At 44.7% G+C, this 25,298-nt stretch overlaps 1 protein-coding gene across 1 annotated transcript in view; it reads right to left on the minus strand.

Annotated features, from left to right (window-relative positions):
• JDP2 (Jun dimerization protein 2) overlaps positions 1 to 15,433 on the minus strand; it is an 80,669-nt gene extending 65,236 nt beyond the window's left edge. Inside the window, exon 1 of the mRNA XM_085626725.1 lies at positions 15,130 to 15,433. The gene's annotated coding sequence lies outside the window, so the exon portion shown is untranslated. The remainder of the gene's footprint in view (positions 1 to 15,129) is intronic.
• Positions 15,434 to 25,298: the final 9,865 nt, after the last annotated feature.

Raw genomic sequence — 25,298 nt, forward strand, 5'->3', positions numbered from 1 at the left:
ATGTAGTGAACAAGTCTGCAAGTGCGTTGGGGGGGGGGGTCTGGGCTCCCAGATCGCTATATTTTTTAAACTTAAATATCTTTGACACTACTGAACGGATTTACACCAAATCACAAAAGGCACGCTTACTGGACCAACATCTATATTTCTGCTAAATTTGGTGTAATTCCATTCAACGGTTTGGGCTGCAGTCATGTTAAAAAAAATGAAAAATCCCCATAGATCTAAAATCGGGAAAACACGTTTTGCCTGACGGATCACCCAAAACTTCCAACACAGCAGCTGAACCAAAAAAGGGAAGATTTTTTTCAAATTTCGTGAAGATTTGTCAAGTTATTGGCAAAACAAAAAACGTTTTTCATATGGAAACTTTGGTCCTAAGTATACCTAATATATATATATATATATATATATATATATATTCACTGAAAAAACCATAGGTTTCACACACGTTATAGTTAGGAATTAGCATTTAAAAAATCTTGCAAATTCACTGAAAAAACCATAGTTTTCACACATGTTATAGTTAGCGGAAATTTTACTGATAAAAAACCAGTGAAATTGCCCCGTTATAGTTAGTGCTGGCAACTATAACTCACGCGACCGCAATCCTCTGCTGATGCTAATACTGTATTTAGACACTTATTTGCCCATGTCTTCTTCCATACATTTTTAGCTATACATATATTACAAATATTTTTTTTTCATAAAGACACATATGTCATCAGCAGAAGATTGCGGTCGCGTGAGTTATAGTTGCCAGCACTAACTATAACGGGGCAATTTCACTGGTTTTTTATCAGTAAAATTTCCGCTAACTATAACATGTGTGAAACCTGTGGTTTTTTCAGTGAATTTGCAAGGTTTTTTAAATGCTAATTCCTAACTATAACGTGTGTGAAACCTATGGTTTTTTCAGTGAATTTGTACGGTTTTTTAAATGCTAAGTTACTTTACGCCATTCGAGGCGTGCGCGCCCACTTAACGCAGTTCGTTCCGTGCACGGTTTTTATCAACTTTAATAAGCCCTGTACATTTGGTGGCCTTCGGCCACCAAAAGCACAGGGGGTGGGGTCAATGTAGATAGTGTTTTTTTTATTTCGATTTTATAATTTCATGTTGCCAAAATTTAGTTTTTTTTACCTGTTAATAAGCCCTGTACATTTGGTGGCCTACGGCCACCAAAAGCACAGGGGGTGGGGTAAGTGTGGATAGTGTTTTTTTTTTTTTTTTTTTTTTACCGTACGCTTACGGTAAGCGTACGGTAAGCGTACTCGGCGAAATTGCCGAAAAAAAAATAAAACCGTTTTTGCTCTTGGGGGATGTTTGGGGACTCCCTCAACATGACTATGTGGGAGGGAGTTGTCAAAACAGCCCCGTAACATGTTTTTGGCCATCTTGTTTGATAAACAACACTCAGTGCGAGAGACAAAATGGCGGCCGCCGCTTCCTGGTTTCGGCCGATTCGAATGTTTACTAAGATCTAAGAGCCAATCAGAATCGCGCTCGCGCACGCCACCGTACGCTTACGGTAAGCGTACCGTAAGCGTACCGTAAGCGGGCTCAGATATATATATTGATTTAAAGGCTATTTTCTCAGAATCTACTGAACAGATTTACACCAAACCTACAAAAGGCACTTCCTTGACCTAGGGACTACCTCTCTGCCAAATTTCTAGTAATTCTGTTCAGCCATTCGGGCTGTAGCTCGTTCTAAAGGTCCTATGGAAAAATGCATGGGAAAAACGCGTTTTGGGACCCCCCTTTTATCTCAGCCCCCGCTTGACGAATCCCCCCGAGACTTTCAGGGTAGGAGCGGAGCGTAGCGCCCCACCTATTTTGAGAAATTCGCGAGGATTTATCGACCGGCGCCAAAGTTATTCAAAATAGAATGTTGAGGTTTTCCTATGGAAAAGGGGTCCTAACTATAACTACCTACTGGCGACCGCCAGTAGGTAATATATATATATATATATATATATATATATATATATATATACACACCAACACACACTTATGTCCAGAGGTGTCACAGTATAATAAAGGCAGAAGTCCAACTGTGTGGACTTTCACAGTTTCTCTAAGGAACATACAACTTTTAGCTTCGGTGATGTCAGTGTTTGTTGATTTCAGGCTTGAAAATAGAGCTACAAGGTAGGCGTATGCATATGAGCCTTTTAATTACAAGTATAAGAAACAGCAGATGTTTTCCCATTTTATTGAAGCTGCCAATGTGTGCGTGGGTCTCTGTGTGCACACTTAGGCGAACACAGATGCACCAATTGGTGTCCTTCTGCTTTAGGGTGTCTAATGCTTTAAGCAACAGCTGTACAACTTGCTTTGCCAATGAAGCTCATCAGAGCCGGAGTTTAAGAACGAGGAAGGAGAGGTGGAAGAAGAATTACAGCTGTAGGGATAGCGTAAACACGGATGAGGGAGAGAAGTGGGGAGTGAGAGGGAAAGAGCAAGGAGTTGAGATGAAGAGCGGTAGAGAGAAATGTAAGAGAAAGCAGAGAGGATAGTACATTAAACGATGGTAGAGGACAAGACTACAAACGAAGGCAGAGAAAAAATAAAAGCAAAGGAAGGCAGAACAGATATGAGGTGAAGTAGGGAACATAAAGCAGGAGAAAGGAAAGTATTAAAGGAAGTAAATTAAAGGGGATATAAGACAGCAAAGAAAAAGGATAAACATTGTTAAAGAATGACAGGAGAAGAGAGTGGGTGTGCAGAGAGGAGCTAGAGAAAAGAGAACAGCACAGGCTGAAACAGAAGGAAGAGAAAAGCAAAGAATGTAATAGAAGGAGACAGAGAGTGAAAAGGATAGAGCAGACAACACAGGAAAAGATGACGTACGGAGAAGCTAAAAGTCAGAGTGTAGAACAAAGGAAGATGAGAGAGGTGGAGGGCTACAGATGACAATAAATGAGTTGGGAGATGGAAAGAAGGACGGGGCAAAATAAAATTGGGAGAGTGTGAAGCAACAGGCAACAGATTAACACATGGCATTAGCACAGACAACGGGTCTGGTGTTGGCTGCCAGCCTTTTGATTTCTCTAATGTATTTTTGACTTATAATGACTTGTGTTAAACTTTATTACAAAAAATATTTTTGTTTCATCGAAATGCCAGCACTGGGCCAGTCGTCCCTGGAACCAAAGGGGACTGACTACCTCTTCAATGTAAGTGCACACTGTACTAGAGGAGAATGCCATGTTTACAGTGAGTGAAGTTCGCCAATACTGCACCACGCGGTATGCTGTAGTGGGCGGGGTGCAAGAAACTGATGAATGACACAACAGCAGACCAACTGGTGAAGAGTGTTTAATCAAAAGATCTTGGCTAACGCCAGACCTAAGTACATGAAAAAGAAGAGACGGAAAAATGGACCAATATAAAAGGAGAGCGAGAAGGGGATAGAAACCATAAAAGAGGAGTAAAGCGGGTGAGAGAACGAGACAGAGATTCATACGTGGCAGCAGCGGGAGAAGTGAGATGGTGTAAGAGGGCAGCTTATGGAGAAAAAAGCGTTAAGGACAAAGAATGTTAGAGCAGGCAGAGAGTGAAGACTCAGGGAGTGAGTTGTGCTGGAATAAAAAGTATAACCGTTAACTATGAGTTTTGTACAAAAATTAAAATGTGTGCCTCTTTTAATCTGCATGCAAAAAACAGGATCCTATGTGGTTTGAACTATGTCTTATTTTAGTACACAGTGCATGTACGTACACACGTTGGAGGTGCCCTCAGGGCTGGACTGGGAACCAAAAGTAGCCCTAGCTAATTTGATCAGATCAGCCCCCATTCTGCATGTCGTGAGCAAGCCTGACCCCCGCAAGTGGGTTGGGAGGGTCACCCCACGAATGTTTGAAAAAATTGCAGCTATGGTGTATTTTGCAACACATTTTTCAATATTGAACTTTGGCCAATCATTGAATGGATGGATGGAGCCTGAAGAGGCAGCTGAGTGGCTTCGTGAATAAATAGTTGAATAGTGAGGACCGGGTGCATGAATTAATTCAAGAATGGATGACACCGAATAAAAACTTTTAGCTATGTGGAGCAAATGGTTGCAATGCACTGACCAAAGGTGGGTGCTCTGGTTTACATTTTAGCTTCTGCATTAAAATATCACCTTCCCCAAACACTACTTCTGACGCGCAGGGGTGCTGATGATGACGGGAGTTTCTGGGTCTGGTCTGACGCCTGGGGGTGGTTCTGGGGTGGGGAATCTATGGCTAACTAATGTTTCTTACAGATATATCGTTACCGAAGGTAAGTAACTTGTTCTTCACTATACTAAATTTCAACACTAATCCTTTATGGGTTCCGGAGTGGCACGCTACTCGCCAGAAAAGCGCTTCAACACCCATCAGGAGTAACAGGTACTTTATGAACGCAAACCTTTCTTCCCCTTCTATCCCTCCACTATCCTTCTCACTCCAAATAACTGACTAATATCCACCACTCAAATTACTTTGCTATTGCATCAAAATAATTCACCACTAATCCTTCATTGGTTTCCGGAGTAGCGTGCTTCAACACCCAATCAGGGGTAACAAGCGCTATATAAATACAATTTTTTTTTTCCTCTTCTATCCTTCGGAATCCAAATAACTGACTAACCTATCCACCACTTAAAATGTACTTGCATGTTTCACTATACTAATTCAACTCTAATTCTCTATGGGTCCCGGAGTAGCGTGCTACTCGCCGAAAAAAGAGCTTCGACGCCTCGTCAGGGGTAGTAAGCGCTATACAAATGCAATTACAATTACTACCACCAATTCGTATGAGACATGCACAACCTGGATGTATTTAACACAGTGCACTGATTTAGCGCCAGAAAGAACTAAACACAAAGGTTTAAGCTTTGATATAAAACAGGAGAAAAAATGAGATAACCACGTAATGGCTGAATTGCACAAAAACCTTCCATCAATCCCGCTTCCACTTGACCAGATTGTGTAATCCTAGGCAATTACTCTTTTTTCACAGAGCCTCCTTTTCCTTCATCATCATGACAGCTCCTTGAAGTACATAATTCGAGGTGCGTGCTAGACAAAAGCAAAGGACCATAATTTCACTCCATCTACAGTAGATCACGTACAGTGAACAAAGGACAACTTTCCACGTGGTTCACCAATAGCGTGGCAGGCAGGAAACACAGCTGGTCTACAGCAACAAAACCAGCCCCATCCCTGCCAGCCCACTGGGAGAATGCCAGGGCCAAGAAGCGACAAACCTGGCATAAGTGCCCTGCATTTGATTTCAAGGCTTTTTGGATTCCCCACCGTTGTGACAACTTCTGGGGCCTGTGCCTTGACACCCCATAGCTCACCAGTGTCTGGTTTCTGTGCTGCAACACACATTGAACCCAGAGAGCTTCCTAGCAACGCCGCCTAACTAAACCAGTTTTGTTTCCAGGGCTGAGCAAAATCCTGCTCTTTTCAGCAACAGATGAGATTGCAAGGCCTTGTGACCTAATACCAGACTGCAGTGACCATGTGTATCACCAGCTACCTCCAGTGTATGAAGCCAGAAGAATGCTTGTGAAGATGTTCTCTGGCTGTGGCACTTGCATTCAAAGTGGCAGGAGGGTTCTGAGTTCCCACCATTGACCCCATTTTCCTATAAACACTGACTGAAACTCTTCAGCATGCGTTGTGTACCGGTTTTGTACTTCGGAAGCAATCTCATGAGGTCATAGAACAGTGTGGCAGAGACTGGACACCTGGGTTCTGCTCCCCTACAGGGTACAAAAAAGCCTAGGACCAGAAGTGAAGGTTGAAGTTACTCACCCAACCTCCAGAACACAATGTAACATCTGATAATATGTACATAGTTATTAAATCTGATCACACAACTGTTGCCAGTTGGTCCATGCCCTCTCAAGTTCCTGGGACAGCCCCGGGTCTCATGCACAGATTTTTCCCATGCCTCCATTGAAGAAGCCGCAGTCTGTCGCCACTTACGGGCTATATATCTCTTTTCCCTATCACCAGACTCAGCCTCACAAGTGTCCTTCCAGCATTTGTAAACCTCTCATCAGATACATGAAGGAGAGCCATTTTGAGGTTAAGAGAGACTGGGCGACCAATGAAGGTGCTAAGTGTTGTGTCAATGGAGTCCCAATAGGGATGAAGGACCTCGCAGCTCCATACTTGAGCAGAAAGCGCCGCCTGCCACACTGCATCGGAGACAAGTAGGATCTGCCGCTCCATTCATTTGCTATAGCTGTTGTGTTGTTGGATATAGGCAATATAAGTACTTAACTTTTATTAGGCGGAATCGTGCAGTAATTGCTGACTCCCAAGGTCCTATCAGGGCCACTGCCCTTTCAACATCATACGATCGCCCATGATCACCCTCCCATTTCTCTTGTAATACCATGAAAAATTCTGGAGTATTAATTACCAAGGACTTCTATATGATACATATCAAGCCACGTTCAGGAAGAGGAGCTGTAGTCAACTTTTCTTCAAGGGGACTATGTTCAGGCAGATTGACAACAGCGGGGAGGAGCTGGCATGGTTGATTATGGCAGCGATGATGGCCAGATGACTGAGACCTGTGTGCAGGACTGACTTCATGGAAAGCCTGACTATGAGCCACAAGTAACAGCAACCCAGTTGAGGGAGGGGTGTAGAGAAGGAGGTATGGATAGATGATGGACAGATGAATGCAGAGACGAATGGATGCAGAGGAGGATGGAGGCATTAGTGGAGACAAGGATGGATTGAGAAGGATGGAGAGGGTGGGTGGATGGGAAGGAGTATGTAGGAAGGGGCAGAAGGATTGGTGAAAAGAAGGTTGGACGATAGATGGAAAGAAGGAGTGTAAGATGGATGGGTGGAAAGAAGGTTGGATGATGGATGAAAAGACGGAGTGTAAGATGGATGGACGAATGGAAAAGGTTGGTTGAATGGAAAGAAGACATGATGGACAGAAATATATATGGATGGTGAGAAGAAGATGAAGATGATGGATGAAAAAGGACAGAAGGAAAAAGACAAAGAAAAATGAGTGGACGAAGGATGGATAGAAAGATGACAAGAAGGAAGGATGGATTGAGAGATGGTGGAGACGAGGCTGCAAGAATAGTGAGAAGAAGGAGTGGAGAGAAGGATGGATGGAAAGAAAAAGAAGGATGGATGGGAAAGACTGGTGAGCGGAAAGGCGGAATGATGGACAGAAAATGTATGGATGGTGATAAGAAAAGGAAGATGATGGATGAAAAAGGAAAGAATGGAAAAGACAAAGAAGAATGAGAGAAAGAAGGACTGATAAAAAAGATGACGAGAAGGAAGGATGAATAAGAGAAGAGTGACGGATAAAACAAAAGGATGGATGGATGAAAAAGTACTGAACAGATCGACAGATGGAAGAAAAGCAACATGGGAAAAGACTGAAAGAAGGACAAAAGAATGAAAAAACGATGGTGAGAAGGAAGGAAGAAAATTTAAGAATTTCAGAATTCCCACAGGGGGAACAAACTCCTGAATGCATGTTCAGTTCGCTTGCGTTACCCGTGCACTCTGAACTATTTGGGACACAGTTCAAAGTGGAGGCTATTTTTTTCTGGCTACTCCTTTGCTGTATAAATGTAGTTCAACAAAAGAGAGTTAAATAAGCTAGTGTGAGAGGTCAGGTGGAAAATGCAGCTATTGCATTTTCTGTGTGTTTTACAAGTTTAAATGTAAAAATCTTAATACCTGACCTACAGCTGGTCTCCAAATCTGCAGATCAGCCAGACACCTCTCCTCATAAGGTCCTTATGGCCTAAATATATAAACACAAAGGAAAATGTCAATGCCAAATTAGGGTTGGCAGCAGTCCTTTGGTGGGCAGCCCACGGCAAAACCCCCTGAATACCCAGAACCAGCATTAGGGCAGAGTCGAGGGCGCAGTAAAATGGACACCATGAAGACGGGGAAACATCGTTTACATCACATCCGATATATTGCATGCCATTACAATCCAACACCTTCCCTACTGATGCACAGACTGGAGTTGGAATAGTAAATTATACTATTCCAACATCCAGCGCCCCCCTACAGCAAGTTGTGGTAACGACTTGCATTGTAATGGTATGCGATGTAACAACGCGGTCGTTGTAATGACCGCGTTGTAATGGCATGCGATGTAACGTGGCCTATTCTGAAGACGTGTGCATGAGGCTGAATACGACACGAAGAGAGGTTCTGACCACGTCCACTTTTCCTCACTGAACTCTGATGAACTCGAAGCACCCTGAAACTATAACGCCATGTCACTTGGCTAGGTTTATTCTACACAAATACTACATACATAGATTCAAACTATGGAAATCCAACAGTATCTGTGTTTCCATGTTTTTCACTCACACCTGGATGCCTCTGATTTATGTGCGCTATTTATTTGAGCTTTTATATAGTGTGTGTACCACATCATGTCAACATCAGAGCGTTTTACATATTTGTAAAAACATAGCGTGCACTAGTAAGATAGAATACAATCAAAAAGCATAATCCCATTGACTTTACAATTTCAATGTGGCACGCCGTTTCTTAAATCTCATGTTTGCCTTTATGTTTCATGAAGTAGGAAGTGTTTGAGATTCTATATGTTATTGCTTTTGTAGACAGTAAGCCAGTTTTGTCCTTAAACTCAAAATGTATAACGTTGCTAAATGGAGATGGCTGTTTGAAGAGGAGTTATTTCACCATTTTCTTGTTGGCAGTAAAAGTGGTTATCCTGAGTGCTGGGGGAACGTTGTTCCCTATTGTTTGTGCTGCACCAGAGAAGGATCAGCTGAAAGTTTTGTATTTGTTTAATTTCTCGAGAGTTTAAATGTTGCATTAATTTTCTGTTTTCCCCTAGGATGTTTAATTTCCATGCCAGCTATGTCATTTTGTTTTGGGTGTAGAATTGTGTGAGTGATGCATGCAATTCCATGAATTCATCGTCTGTCAGAAGTCAGGTTAGTCCTTTTTGTAATGGTGAAATGTGGCTTTTTCATATTCAGGATTGGCCTCACCGTTGAGAGCAGGACTGTTTTTAAGTGTGAAAGCAGTGCTTAATTTGAGCCAGTGGTTTCCAGTGCTCGGCACCGGCACTTAATTGTCAATATCGGCACTTATGACAGTCTGTCACATGGTGGTGCTGATTCTCTACTTTCAAGATGAGCACAACAATAGTTATTTATCAATTCAATATACATTAAAAGAAGTGACTACTACCGGACACCCAAGCCATTCTTAAAGCTTTGGGGGCCTGGAATAGTCTGCATTCTCACACTAGTATGAGTGTGATGCTTTGAAGTTGTGTTGGTACTGTCATTGGCGGCGCTGGCAGGGGCTATGGGTAGTGCAAGTTGCACTGGACTCCTGACGAGGGCCTTGGCACTTATTTTTTACAAATTAAGCACAGGGTGAAATACTAGATTGGGCACCCAATTGGAAGAGCAGTTCCATAGCCTAGACTAGATAGGACCAGGGACTGGGCTACAGTCTGAAATTCCTAAGTCATTACTGGGATTTTTTACTGCTTAAGGTACGTAGTTTACATTGAGCATTTAGGTTTCATAGCTTATGTGACCATGCTGTAAGAGTTTCAAATTAAGAACAAACCTCAGGAATTGGGACTTACTTACAAATCAAATGCTTGTTCCTGAGAAGGTTCCAGTCAATGATAAGATTATGTGTAATGGTGTTTTTGTTGTGCAGAATAGGAACACTGTTTTGTCTAGGTTTAGTTTGAGGAAGTGGTTAGAGAGCCTTGACTCATGTGGTCTTTTTCAGTGACTCTATGTCCCGTTCAACTCTTTATTGATGGATAAAATTGAGTGTCATGGCACATACAGATCTACATCTCTTAACTCTTCATTTATTGCTTCCATGTATAGGATGAAAACGCCTGGGCAAGTATGGATCCTTGGGGACCCCATGGGGAAAGGAGAAGGGGCACAGGAGGTGGTCCCAATGTTAACAAATTTCGACCCGTCACTTAGATAAGATGTAAACCAGTTTAAGACAGTGCCCTCAATATCATCCTATTTTGAAGAGTGTTAAGTATTCTGATGCATCAAATGCCACTGTAAGGCATGAAGAACTATGATGCCGTGTCCGTGATGAGAAGGGCATCATCAATTTAATTTAATGTAGCAATGTTTGCCCTGCAACCTCAGTGAAGCCGGGGTGGTTTGAGTTTTGTAGTGTGTATTTTATGATTTTGTTTTCATAAATAAGACGACTAGGCCCTGCACTGCTATGGGGCCTCATTTGATAGCTATTGGTACAGCAGTGACTACAAACAGTCTTTATAAAATCATAATATTATCACAATAACCTACACGCCTCGTCAGGGGTAGTTAGCGCTATTTAAATACAAAGGTGGCAAGGGAGAGTACCCGCAACAATTTCCCGGACAAATGAGAATGAACTCCCAAAGGGCGCATATTTACAACACAGAAAAATATTTTAATGTAATAACCACATTGAGGGAGTACAGACCAGTCCTGTGGCCTTCAGCTCATCCCAAACCCAAGGCCAGGCTAATAACTCACCTCAACCTTTAGATCCTTCAGCTGAAGCAGATGTATTAACCATAGCTCAATCTGAGGATATTTCAGCTCAGACTGAAAACACTGACAGCTCGAGCCCACCCTGTGCTACCCCTGCCCAAGTTAAAGAGCCACCTGATGGTTCCAGATCACAAACCGTCCCAGATCACCAAGAGCAGAACCCTCCAGGGTCATGTACATGCAGGACTACTGCAGCCTAGCAAAACCAAAAGTGAAAACTGCAGCTAAACCACACACTATCCCAAGCCATTCCCAGAGTGCAACAGGTAGACTGACTGCTGCAGGTATTTGTCAGGAGTGTATTTTGCTTATGTTGGACAATGAATTCTTATTGGATTTTATGTTATTGAATGATACTTATGGATGTTTTTATTATACTTTTATGATTGCTGATGCTAAGCGAAATAAAGTAAAGATTGGTTGATTGATTGACTGCTGCAGTTCAATGACATTGTTTACCAGACGGATGAACAGCTGCCTTGGGAGGGCTCCTGTGCCAGGCTATCGTGACACGCCTCAGAATCCCATGTGATCCCAAGTGTCTGCAAGCTGGGCAACAAAGTCACCCCAACAGTAACCAAAAGGTAAAGGTATGAAACCTACTCCAGCAACCGCTGTAATCTCAAACTGCAAATACAGCCAGAGCTTCCATAGCCGCTACACATCCTCCCTGGGTCACAAATACTGTCAAAGTTACCCGAAGCTAGTATTCGTTCTACAAACTCCAGATCAGGAAATTATTTGTCAGACAAAATCAATTATTTTAGTGTAAACATATTATTGTATTCTTAAACTTTTAATATTCTCTGTAAAGCATCCCATCACAAAACTGTGTTTGTTGTTCATGCCACAAAGAAAAAAATGAACACATTTAGTTGATGGTGGCTATAAAGGTGAGATTTATAATATTTGATCAGAGCTGATCCACTCGTGTGTTCACAATCTTTTGCCAGTATCACTGAATGCACAAGTCACTCTGTCCTGGAAACACACCAGCACGATGAGAAACAGACTCAGAAACCGAGGAAAGAAGACACATGAATTCATACACTGGAATAGGGCAACACAGACAGTGGGACATGACAACAAGAGCACTGGTGCCGGACGATAGGACAAAGGGGCATGAGTAGAGGGGCACAGGGACAAAGCAAAAAGCACCTATGAATAAACTTAAACCTGTGACAAGACGATACAGACACACTCTAGGTCAAAAAGAAACACAGCGACAGAAAAACTGACTCGGGTAGGGAGATACAGTCACTTGGACAGAGAGATGGACAGACACTGGGACTAGGAGATACAATCTCAGTTACAGGAAGACATGAGCATTGGAGCAGGAAGCGATGAACACATCAGGTAGACAGAAATGCACGCACAGACACGAGAAGACAATGACCCAGGCCATGAAATACAGCCTCATGCAAAAGAGAGATACTGACTGATGTGCCCACTGGGACAGAGAAATAAAGCCTCACACACACTGAGAGAGCAACAGCCTGACAAATCAAACAAAGACACAGAAAAACTGACTTGCATACTGGGACAGGTTGACAATGACATGCTCACAAGGCGAATGAGACATGGGCTTAGGAGGAGATAGAGATGGCAGAGACACACAGGCAGGGAGACACAAAACAAGCATTTGCAATGCAATAGGTGTCGCATTATTTAAATTTAGAGCTATTAGTTTTGCAAATGAGAATTTTTTTTGTTTTTAGTTCAAAATATCCTTACAGTGGCATAGCTACAAAAGTCAATTTTTTTTTTAAGTTGTGCGTCTGCTGTTTTTTTTTCTATTTACTTACTTTTGTAGTAATCACAGCACGCCACCTTTTAGCTTAAGATGTTTAAAAGTAAAGCGCAGAGTGACGCAATTGCTACAAAAGTAAATAAATGAAAAAGAAATGCTGCGTACGCCGAACCTTTTTTCTCTATTTATTACTTTTATAGCAATAGTGGCACACCGCGCTTTAGCTTTAGATGTTTTGGTACAAATGTCGGAAATAGAAGGAAAAAAAGTTGTTTGGCCACCGTATTTGTTTTCTATTTATTGACTTTCGTAGCAATTGCGGCATACACTGCTTCAGCGTAATATGTTTAATAGTAAAGCGCAGTGTACTGTGATTGCTATAAAAGTAAATAAAGGAAAAAGAAATGCAGCGTCCGCCCACCTTTGTTTTTCTATTTATTGACTCTTGTAGCAATGGCGGCACACCGCGATTTAGCTTTAAATGTTTAAATCTAAAGCGCGACATGCTGCCATTGCTACAAATAGTGCATGGTCAAATCCCTACACCCCTCTCCTCCCAGAAGGTAGGGCACTGAGGTAATTAGAGGGGTGTGTACCTCCCTCTTTAGCTTGAGGGCTCATAGGTAAATGAATTATTAAGAAAGGGGAAGCATGAAAGGTTTGGGAGTTAGAGGGGGTAGTGAGATTGCCAGCCTCTTGCTTGCCTCGTCTCTCTTAGCCTATATCTCTCTAAAAGGTCAACATGATTTATAATTAGGGCTTCCGGTTTTATGGTACTTAGTTTTTAAACATTTCCGTCTGATTTATTCGTATTTATTTTTTGGCTATCTTATTGATATTTGTCCATATTTAGTTTGCGTGTAATTACCAATTGGAGTTATAAAATTGTATATTTCTACATTTATTTAACTGATAAACATGCACTAATACTTTGATGCCTGTTGTTTTTTAGCATATTAAGCAGCCGACATAGCAAAACATTACACCCAAGGGTAAATATTAGCATTGTATACAAATATATGTTAAAATATGTCTGTCTGTATTTAAGGAAATCTCATCTGTCTTTTAGCTCCTCGTGCTGTCTGTCTGCTCAGCTGTTGGCCTGTAAATCATGAAGGGCAGCATGAAACGTCACTCACAAGAAGCACAATTTTCTGTATTTTTCCACTTTTAAAAATAAATACAGACAGGAAACAAGTCGTTTTTTGTCTGTATTTATCTGTAAAAATTGAAAACTGGGAGCCTTATTTATAATCTCCCTACAGGCCATGACTTCTCCCAAAAGGGTTGTCTTCTGTGCTGCGCCCTCAAAAGGACTGCAAATGATTCGTGCCCCGGTGCCCTCCACATGTTTGGATACAGCACACGGTGGCCACAGTTGTTTTCATATATTATTATTTTGAGTTTTATAGAGCGCAGAGCTAGACCTGAAAGTATCAGAACGCTTTCTATGTCATGTGATGTTTACAAGAGGTACATGAAGGGATTCATAAGAGTCATAGTTGAACAATACTGCATTAAGTGGTTATAAAGTCACACACATATGTGTACACAGTCCCAGCTAGGGTATGTTTCCAGGTCACATTACAGCCATGATGTCTCCAGCTGGCATATGGTAGCACTGCCCACCTTGGTAAGTCAGTCTATGTGGCATGGTAGCTGTGCTGGCACGCATATGTTGGCACGTGACACTGTAGGCTAGGGTCTGTCTGCAGATGGCACAAGAAGACAATGTTCCTGAATGTGCTCACAGCTGGCACATGGGGGGGGGGGGTGCTAGCACAGAGCTGTCTATAATTAGCACACAATGACTGGTAATTCTCTCCGTGTAGGGTGGTTAAGGATGGACAGTGCGGGTGATGGCCAGGAGTCTGTTTGAGTATGTATGAATGATGTGTATGTGAAGTCGAGGCGTTGAATGGGATTTGTAATGACTAGGCAATGGTTTTTACTGTGTCTTTTGATTGTATAAGCAATATATAGTATATAATAAATTGTGTTTTATAATATAATGTAATTTATGTTTTAGTTTGATCAAAAAGAAATAATAGAAATCCTGAAAACGTAATAAAAGTTTAAAAAATAATGTTGGGTAAGTAACTATGTTTTTCACTAACTCGGACTTGAAGTAACGCAGGTTGAGCGGGAATGTTCCTCGGCCTTGGTTTGAAATGGAGGGGCAAGAGCAGTGACGTAGCTCAAAATGATGACCAACCGCAGAACATGATGAGAGGCCCTGGAGGCTCCCATACCGCACTAATATATATTGGCCTAGAGCTGAACGGAAGTCCGCTGAATAGCCAACACCGCCCCAATACTCCCACCCACCCCCATAGGGGCTGCAGGGGCCTGGATGACGCCACTGCTGAGAGGAGATGCCGTTACCTGCAGCCGAAATGCGTGGGGCAAATCCACCCCTCCCCCCCCCAGTGGTCACCAATAGGGGGAGGGGGCGGGGGAGGCTCACACCCACAGAATGCATGGTGGCAAGTTGCGGATTACTGAAGTCTGACTGCACTCTTGAAGAGTGAGGGGTACAGATACCCACAAAATTGAACCATGGGGTACTGACGGCTACACTGTATTCACCCGTGAGCCGGTGCCTGCCGCCCCCCCCCCCCAGTCTACGCCTCTGGGGAAGGAGGGTAATGGTACTGACAAGCGTATTCACTCATGTAGGTCGGTCTGTGCGGAGGGGCAGTGACATACATGTACAGTACTCAGGCAGGGGAGGGCTGCGGGACCCCGGCTCGGTGCCCTGTTGCGTTATGTAAGCTCCCTTCCTCCTCTCCCGCCCCATTCCCTTGCAACCACTCACTGCGGGCTTCCAGTACCACTCCTGGCCCGTGCTGTCGCTGCTCCAGTCCCCCCCGGACTTCCTCCGCTCCCGCGGGCACGGCCCGACCACCCTCAGCTCCCGCGGCCCCGGGTTGCATCAGCCCCGGTTTATAGCGGCCCCTGGGCGGGGAGGGGCCGGGAATGCGGAACCGGCCCGAGAGCCAGGGCAGCGTCAGGGGGAGGTGGGGAAAGGAAAAGGGAAGGGAAGAGACGGACCGCGAGGGGGCTTGTAGCAGAGAGAGAAACGCGCACACAGGGCCATGGTGGGGGGAGCGATCGGAAATGGAAAAGGACAGCAGACAGGGAGAAAGGCAGGAAGATGTAGGAGGGAAGGCGGGGGTAGAGGGGAAGGACAGGTGAGAAGGGTGCGTGGGCAACGGATTACCAGAGAAGTGCTGAAAGCGGCGGAGTGAAGAAAGCAAGAAACGCATGGGCGGTAGAAGATTAGAGGGGTGGATAACTTGTCAAGGGGATTTGTAATGTGTGAGGGTAAGGGAGGAAAAGTGATAGTGAAAAAGGAAACGAAGGGGAGAAGTAGAAGACGATAGGAGAGATGGCGTGGACCAGGGGGCGAAGAAGAGATAAACAGGAAATGTAGAGTGTGGAAGGTAGAGAGTGGCGCGAGAGAGGAGGAAGGAGAACAGTAGAGAATCGAATAAATCTGTGCATATGTATTTTTAAAGTATTTCAGCTCCTCTCCCAGCTGGAATGCAGAACAAAGCAGCCACACAGAGAGGGTCAGGTCCCAAGGGCGAGATTCAAAAAATCCAATCAATTGTAACTTCTGCCTCTCATGTTCATGTAAATCATATCTGCTGCAAGGGCTGTTCATCACCAGCTCAGCCAAAAAAGCAAACCTCACCAAATGAACAGGCATCGAAGAGCCGAAGAAACCTGTCACTCGTAATGTGTGTATCTTAAATATCTTCTTCCAACACACTTCTACGTGCTGTGTCACAATAAAGCACCCCGGTGGTCATCATGCACAACATAGAATTACTGCTCACACAGGATCAAAACAAAAACAACTTCTTCCAACCACACACCTTACAGCATGCTATGCATGTAGGCAAATGCTTCAGCACCCCATATAGGGGATGTAAGCTCTGTATAAACGCTGCCGTACAATAGTGGTAGTCAGGGCTTTAAGTCGGCCGGGTCTCACCGGTGCTGAGCACCGGCAGTTTTTTAAAGGGGGCCTCAAAACGGGTAATTATTTAAAGAGAGTCATTTTCTCTCTGGATTTCCCTTCTCTTTTTGAAATTCAGGAGCAGCAACATTGTCGTGGTGTCACCAGGCCTTTAAGTTGAAGCTTTTTCAATATTATATACAAGCCATAGTTGCTGCTTATTTATCTTATGCAACTAACAACCATTGACAAAGCCAATAGTCCTGACTTGTTTTAGGTATAATGTTACTTGTTGTATCATATATCTGGATGCAATGACAGAAACAGCCAAATACAAGTCGGGTGGCACACTATGCTAAGCACAAATTTTTAGCTTACGTGTTTTTAAGCCACATGTAGGAGAGTAGGATCTGCACTTGTGTTGCCCCCACTTTTTTTCTGATGTATACACTGGTTTCTGGCTATAGTCTGGCTGGGTCCCTGCTAATCGGGGCCCCAGTCTAACTGATCTCTCTAAACAACTTGGTTGGCATATTAGATGCACTAGTGATTGGATACCGTGGTACCTTATCAGCCCCTAGTATATGGTACCTTAGGTACCTAGGGCATTGGTACTTCACAGGCCTACCAGGGGCTGCAGCATGTATTATGCCACCCCTGGGAAGAACTCACAATCTGACACCACAGGCCTGCTACTGCAGCCTGTGTGAGGTAGTGTTAGCACTCCTCACTGAGGTATAGGTTCCTATATCTCACCATACACACACATATAAACCTATCAGTCACCCCTATGGTAGGCCCTATCAATCCCAAGGGCAGGGTGCTTGGTTTACTATGTGAGGGGGTGCTCCTGCCTGAGCAGGGCCCCTCTGCAGCTGGCAGAGTCTATTTTCTGCTGCTGTTTGTGGATGCGGTTAAACCATATAAGTGCATTATAACCTCGCGGTAAATGCTAACTTTGGAATGACTGCATCAAAACATGTTGTGTTTGGTGTCAAACAACTTGGAATCCTACCCCCACACCAGTAACTGGTGTGGGAGTAGGATCCCACCCTTCTAGAGGGGACGACATGTACACCCTGTACTAAACGACAGAAATCTTCTAAGGCCCTGGCATCACAAAATGGATGCCACCAGCACAGACACCGGGCTGCCCTCCTGCTGCTGACCGAAACTCGCAGTGGAGGGAGCTCAACAAAGGGTTTCCTGTCACAGGGAGGTGTCACCACCTCCCAGACAGGATTTAGTGTATTGGAGCTGGGTGGGTGCACTCTTAGAGTGCTTTGAAGTCCTGCACTGGGGGAGCAGTAGGCTCCTCTGTGCATATGCCAGCTCAAACCGGTTCAGGGGCTGCCGGCCCCTGTCCTGGCGTGAAACTGGACAAAGGGAAGTGGGTGTAACCACCCACTACCCTGGCCCTCCTAGAGGAGTGGCCATAGAGCTAGTCCCTCCCATCTTATCAGTATAAGATACCACACATTGCCAATGCAATTCAGATTACACCTGGACGACGCTCAAGAAGAAGAATCCTGGCCCTTCAACTTTCTACTACCTTTAGAAGACCGAAGGATCTCCCTTGGAGTCAAGGAGTGATTCCCCTGCTTGGCAGGCACCACAAGGACTGAACAACGGTTGCAAACTTTACCGCTCCCGCCGGAGCCCGAAGTCCCTGCGTCCCCTGCAGCTGATTTCCTGACCTCTCGTCGGCCATTTTGAGTCCCCAGCGAAGCTGTGGCATCTGGCCCCCACAAGTGACGAGGAACAGCAATACCAGGGAACCGTGCACTGATTTCGAGTGCAAGCCCTGAACGACGAACTACAAACTTGTGCTTTGGACCACTTACTGTCCAAGTCCCTAGCAGGTCTGAAACCAAAGAACAGCGGCCTACCTCGTCCCGAGTGACCGTGGGCTGTTGCTGAAGTTTTCCTGCAAAGGCGTCTTCGCGGTTGCTTGCCCGTTGGCTAGCTGCCCTCCAGAAGACTTCCACATCAACTTCAAGGGCTCGCCTGGTTGCTCTGGGCCTGCCCTCACTTACCCTCGCTGGGTAAGTCCATCGGACCTTGCTGGTCTGAAACATCCAAGATCTTCATTCTACACGAGACTTGCAGTTGCCAAGGTTTGTTGGCTTCGATCCGAGTGCCGACACCGCCATCAGCTGCAGACGTCGTGTGACCCTCCAAATCCAGCTGCTGGTCTTCATCGATCTCTCCTGGACCACGTGGGCGAAGAGACAAACCATCATCAGCGACGTGAAGAGACTCGACAGTCGTGGTCATCTATCCTGAAGGCCACCGGTCACTGGCAAGTGACTCTGAACTCTGTCCCCTCAATTTCTAGGTCGCCTGCAACTCCAATCCATCGTTGGATTTCCACGGACACTTCCACCGACGACACAAGCAGCAAGACTTCACTGATTCCCATTGAAAGCAGCATCGCGACCCGACACCAAAGGACACCTCTGCACCCGGCTTCCCTGGGTGAGGTAACTCTGGCATTACAGTGCCCAAGTGCGCATTGGCTATCGAAGTACTTACCCTGTAAGTTGTTTGCTTGTTGTCCATTCCGAAGTGCCCTAGAACTGTAAAATACAAACCGCGACATTTGCCATTGAAACGCATTGAAACCCGCATGCATGTTTAGACACTGCACGCGTCTCCTGTGGGCTGATTACTTACCTGTAAACACTGCATCAGTGAAGCCCCAGCGATTCCCAAGGCCCTAGGCCTCTTACTTTTGCAAGTCGAGTTTGTTATACCACTATTTTAGTATATGGTCTGGTACGCCCCTAGGGCTACAGCCATATTTGTGCTTAATTTATTGAGAACTGTTGATCTTATTAATGTTTACCTGGCTCTAATCTCATAAAGAGATTAGTAGAGTATATTTAGAAATATATACATATATATTTGATGTGGTGTCTTTTCATTTGGTAATTCAAGAGATTATAAGGTAAAACAAGCTGCTTTACATTCCTCAGAGACTTAGCCTGAAGGCTGCTCTCCACAGCTACCACTAGGATAGCTTTCTTTAAAAGGTTGTCTTTAAACCTATCTACCAAGAGTCGAATTGGACTGGTGCAAGGCGGCCACTATAACTAGTGACCAGCATATGCCAGGCCAACTTCTCACACCACACCCTTAATTACATTGGCCACGCCCCTTTGAGAGACCCCCAGTTTTTTCATCCCACTTAAAGCCCTGGTGGTAGTGACTGTGTAAACTGCGAGCCTGTGCTTCTCACAGGATAGCATCCAATTAGTATTTTAGTGCCTTTTTGTGAGAACTTTTTCATATAACTTGCAAGCATATCACACGGTAATGGGCATGCATCTTAAAACAAGCCAAACCTATGAGCTTTACCTATGCTTGTTGAAAGAATAGAATAAATGAGGAACAACAATGAGTTTGTTGTGATAATTTGAATTGTTGATAGTTTAGTTCTGAAAATATGAGACTGTAAACTAAACATTATAAGGTCTGGCCCATTCTCTTTCATGTGAAGGATATGATAGTAATCTGACATCCAGGGCTTTAAGTGGGCAGGGTCCTTCGGGGTCACAGACCCGGCAGTAATTACTTACTAGTCTTTTTACCAAAAGTTTGTTCAGAAGCCCGCCGCCAGTGATGCCAAAGGTCGGGCTCATAGTTAAGATACAGTCTTGACATAATTTCTGACAGTAAATATGCTCACAGTTCCGATACAGTCTTTATGTAACTTCTGAAAGTAAATATATGTAACCAATTTAGTATTCATCTCGAACATTCAAAAGCAATATGCAGCTGAGAATGTTTAGACAATGTGAATGTCCATATTTAACCTCTTCTATGCCCATGACGAGATAGTCTCGTCATGGAGCGCGGTTGCGCTGTGCCCATGACGAGACTATCTCGTCATGGACCCCGCCCGCTAATACAATGCCCGGCACAGGAGGGGGAAAGGGCGGGGCACTGAAGGGGTTAAAGCATAATATGAACATTAATACAAATGTAATCAGCTGTATAGCAAATAACTATAAATCAATTTCTTAACCTCTTCAGTGCCCATGACGAGATAGTCTCGTCATGGAGCACGGTTGCGCTGTGCCCAAGACGAGACTATCTCGTCATGAACCCCACCCACTAGTGCAACGCCCGGCACAGGAGGGGGAAAGGGCGTGGCACTGAAGGGGTTAAACAGCTTACCCCAACCTATAAAATAAACCAGCACATTTCATTTAAGCGTTAATAGTTTGCTGTTATGTATCCTTCTGATGGTCTTTCACCAGCTTCAAAGTATTAAAGTCACCCTGAAGCTACATTACAAGAGCATGTGATACCATTGGATGCTTGTATGTGTAGACAGCGGTACTGTCGGGCACAAGGTGACACCACCAGCAGCTCCCCGTCTCCTTCGGCCTTGGGCCAAGGGGAACGGAGTCCCCTTTGTAAAAATTGTTGGGGACTCCGTCCCCCTAGTTACAATCCTGACTTGTGTCATGGGTGCAAAGCGAATAATTGTTTGCAGGGATTAGCGTAAATGCTGCATTGAGGTTTATATATTATATCATATATATTTATATATTATAGGTCTCAACAGGAGGAAATTGCACAGGTAAAACAATACAGCACCATGTGAAAAAAACTGTCTCTAAATTAATTTGTGTACATTATTTCTCAAATATTTACCGCAAAGTTATAATAGGGCACAAACACAGCCCCAATAATGTGCACACACAGTATTCCCCCCTGGGTGTTTTTGTGTCCTTTTATACCGGGCAGCCAGAGAACGAGGCTGTATGTCTCTTTTCATGCCATGTCCAGTTGACAGGGGCAGGCAGGCTTTGCTGTACCTTCAATTGGTTCTGGTTTGGCTCCTAGGATGAGGCACATTTATTGTTTTTGTATTACTCACACAGACTTCCTTTTCCATGGGGAAGTAAGTGCCCCATGTGTCTCTGTAAGTAGGGCGGTGTAGAAGAAAGCTGGGCTGTGCTGGAAGCTAAAAACAGCACTGGAAAATATTTTAATTTCAGCCCCTTAATGCAACACAGTGAGTCAGCGCCTCTACCAGTGTGTGTTGTGATGGGTAAGGTCTCCTGCATGGCTCTGGAGTGTTTTCCCCTGCCTCAACTACCACATAGCAAGCAGAAGGATTTTGATTTCCACCTCAGCACACATGACAATCACGATCCCAAAGGACACACTATGGGGCATATTCACTAGGAGCGAGCGCTACCGCAGCGCCATTTTTTTTTACGCAGCGGTGGCGCAGGAGTACTCCACACTGCTCCATGTTTACAAACTGACGCATTGGGCCCAATGTGTCAGTTTTTAGAGGCCTGCATCACATTATATCTGTGCCAGGTATAATGCATAGAGGGTAGGCATTCCTACTTTAAAAGCCAGGTAGAACTGATGCAGTGAAATGTATAACTTTTCACTGTGTCACTCTAAGACTTGACTGCATCAAAATCCCTACGCCTTCTCAAACCGGGCGTAAGGATTAGCTCAGGGCTTTTAACATGGGACTCGCCTCTGTTCTGAGGCATTGCTTGAGTTGCGACAGTCTTACGACCAACTCCAGCAATGCGTCACTTTAGCGCCGATAAATGCATCAGAATTTCTGACAGATCAGTGAATCCTTGCACCATGGAGCCCTGTATTGAAAATACAAAAACAACAATTGATGGACAGAATGCAGAACAATGTCGTACATTCATCCCAGTACAGAGATCTGGCCATAAATCCATAGTTTTTTTGCTCACCATGCCAGTCCAGTTTGGACCCAGCCATATGCAAATCAGTCTTGACCCTGCGCCCCATGGGAACAGTCCAGCCCGAACTGCCAGGCCAGGTCCTCCCTGGACTGGAAACAAGCATCCTAGGACCGGTTTCGGGGTTTCACCCCTCTTCAGCCAGGATAGCTTGATTCCAGTGGCATGGAGAGCACGGGACCCACATCTGGGCATGCCCGTCCCACTCGGGGTGACAGATGCAAAAAAAACAGTTGATGGACAGAATGCAGAACAATGTCAGCACACATGATAATCACGATCCCAAAGGACACACTATGGGGCATATTCACTAGGAGCGAGCGCTACCGCAGCGCCATTTATTTTTACGCAGCGGTGGCGCAGTCAGTGCTCCACACTGCTCCCTGTTTACAAACTGAGGCATAGGCCCCAATGTGTCAGTTTTTAGAGGCCTGCATCACATTATATCTTCGCCAGGTATAATGCATAGAGGGTAGGCATTCCTACTTTAAAAGCCAGGTAGAACTGATGCAGTAAAATGTATAACTTTTCACTGTGTCACTCTAAGACTTGACTGCATCAAAATCCCTACGCCTTCTCAAACGGGGCGTAACGATTGGCTCAGGGCTTTTAACATGGGACTCGCCTCTGTGTTCTGACGCATTGCTGGAGTTGCGACAGTCTTACGACCAACTCCAGCAATGCATCACTTTAGCGCTGATAAATGCATCAGAATTTCTGACAGATCAGTGAATCCTTGCACCATAGAGCCCTGTTTTGTAAATACAAACACAGCAATTGATGGACAGAACGCAGAACAATGTCATACATTCACCCCAGTACAGGGATCTGAACCTAAATCCATCGTTTTTTTGCTCACCGTGCCATTCCAGTTTGGACCCAGCCATATGCAAATCAGTCTTGACCCTGTGCCCTATGGGAACAGTCCAGCCCAAACTGCCAGGCCAGGTCCTCCCTGGACTGGAAACAAGCATCCAGACCGGTTTTGGGCTTTCAGCTCTCATCAGCCTGGATAGCTTCCCTCCAGTAGCATGGAGAGCACGGGACCCACGTCTGGGCATACCCGTCCCACTCGGGGTGACAAATGCAAAAACAACAATTGATGGACAGAATGCAGAACAATGTCGTACATTCATCCCAGTACAGAGATCTGGGCCTAAATCCATCGTTTTTTTGCTCACCATGCCATTCCAGTTTGGACCTAGCTATATGCAAATCAGTCTTGACCCTGCACCCAATTGGAACAGTCCAGCCCAAACTGCCAGGCCAGGTCCTCCCTGGACTGGAAACAAGCATCCTAGGACCGGTTTTGGGCTTTCAGCCCTCATCAGCCTGGATAGCTTCCCTCCAGTAGCATGGAGAGCACGGGACCCACGTCTGGGCATACCCGTCCCACTCGGGGTGACAAATGGAAAAACAACAATTGATGGACAGAATGCAGAACAATGTCGTACATTCATCCCAGTACAGAGATCTGGCCATAAATCCATCGTTTTTTTGCTCACCATGCCATTCCAGTTTGGACCAGCCATATGCAAATCAGTCTTGACCCTGTGACCAATGAGAACAGTCCAGCCCGAACTGCCAGGCCAGGTCCTCACTGGACTGGAAATAAGCATTCTATGACCGGTTTCGGGCTTTCAGCCCTCATCAGCCAGGATAGCTTGCCTCCAGTGGCATGGAGAGCTCGGGACCCACGTCGGGGCATACCCGTCCCACTCGGGGTGACAAATGCAAAAACAACAATTGATGGACAGAATGCAGAACAATGTCGTACATTCACCCCAGTACAGAGATCTGGGCCTAAATCCATCGTTTTTTGGCTCACCATGCCGTTCCAGTTTGGACTCAGCCATATGCAAATCAGTCTTGCTGTAACACTTTTCGCCCATAGTGGGATAGGTATGCCCAAACGTGGGTCCCTTGCTCACTGTATATCAAAACAAAGAGAGAGAGAGGGAATCTCTTTATCTCCAATCTTAATCCCCAGAGGTATACGTATAAACAACAAAAGAGTGAAGCCAGAGTGTCAAGGGCTATGAACCAAAATCACTCAGGTTTTTTAAAAAGGGTCATCACTCACCAACCTGGTTGGTGACATGCTTCATCATTGGACCCCCACCAGAGAGGCCGAATGCCTCCCCGGTGTGCTTCAACGCCTGATTACAGCGGAGCCGGATTTTTGAGTGTTGAGTGCAAGTGATAGTGCAGGAAGTGATGCTAAAATAGTCTTTACTACTCCTTAAAACAATTTTTAATGACAGGGTAGAAAGACTAGGTTAAAAAGGTGTATGGTGGACGTTGTGACTGACTATATTGATCAGCCACATCCAAAATTAAAACATTAGGTCGACATGTTTCAGCCTCTGTGTGCCAATTGCGAGGCTTTCCTCAGGACCAAGGACCATGGCGGTATGCGCTCGCTAAGGTGCACCCTAACCTATGGCCAATTAGAGAACCGGTTTACTCACGGTTCTGAAAGACACGCCTTCAGCACATCTGAATGCGTAGCATATCTGTAAAGCAAAAGGAACAAAAACATACAGATACACAAGACAAGACACACATAGACAAATTGCCTTGTGTATAATTTTAACAAATGAGCGATAAAGTACAATCGTAAATGCCCTTAAGAAAGCATATGTGTGCTTTCTATGTTCAACATAAATCCAAATGGGCCCAGTAGGGGCGTGATCATTCCTAATAGTAACTCTAATGTAGGATTCAAGGCATGATTATGCATGTGCGGCATTAAAATTGCCGGGTGTACCTGTGAGAAGTTGGCCTGATGTATGATGTCACTAGTTCTAGTGTACACCTTATATCAGTCCAAATACCCTTATGGTGATTGGTTGTAAAGTCAACCTTATAGACCAGCTATCCTAGTGGTAGCATGGACAAGAGCAGTCTTAGGCTAAACTCTGAATGGCATGTGAAGCCAGCTGTGATACCATATATAATCCCTTGAATACCAAATGAAAGGACACCACAACAGATATATATATAAAATAAAGTGTATTTATTCTAGTCAAACCCTCAGCACTTTTTATGAGATTAGAGGTAAGTACAACACAGTCTTATTTAAGCATACATTAAGTCACACAGGTAAGTAATACAGTTAGGCCCTAGGGGCCACGCAAACCATATACTAAGTAAGTGGTATAAGGACCACTGTCACGGAAATAGAATAGGCCTAGGCCTAGGGAATCGCTGGGGCTACACTACACTAGCGTTAGTTAGGAAGTGGGAGGCCCACGGGATTCGTGT

Source organism: Triturus cristatus, chromosome 9 (assembly GCF_964204655.1).
Source record: "Triturus cristatus chromosome 9, aTriCri1.1, whole genome shotgun sequence".
Taxonomy (NCBI): Eukaryota; Metazoa; Chordata; class Amphibia; order Caudata; family Salamandridae; genus Triturus; species Triturus cristatus.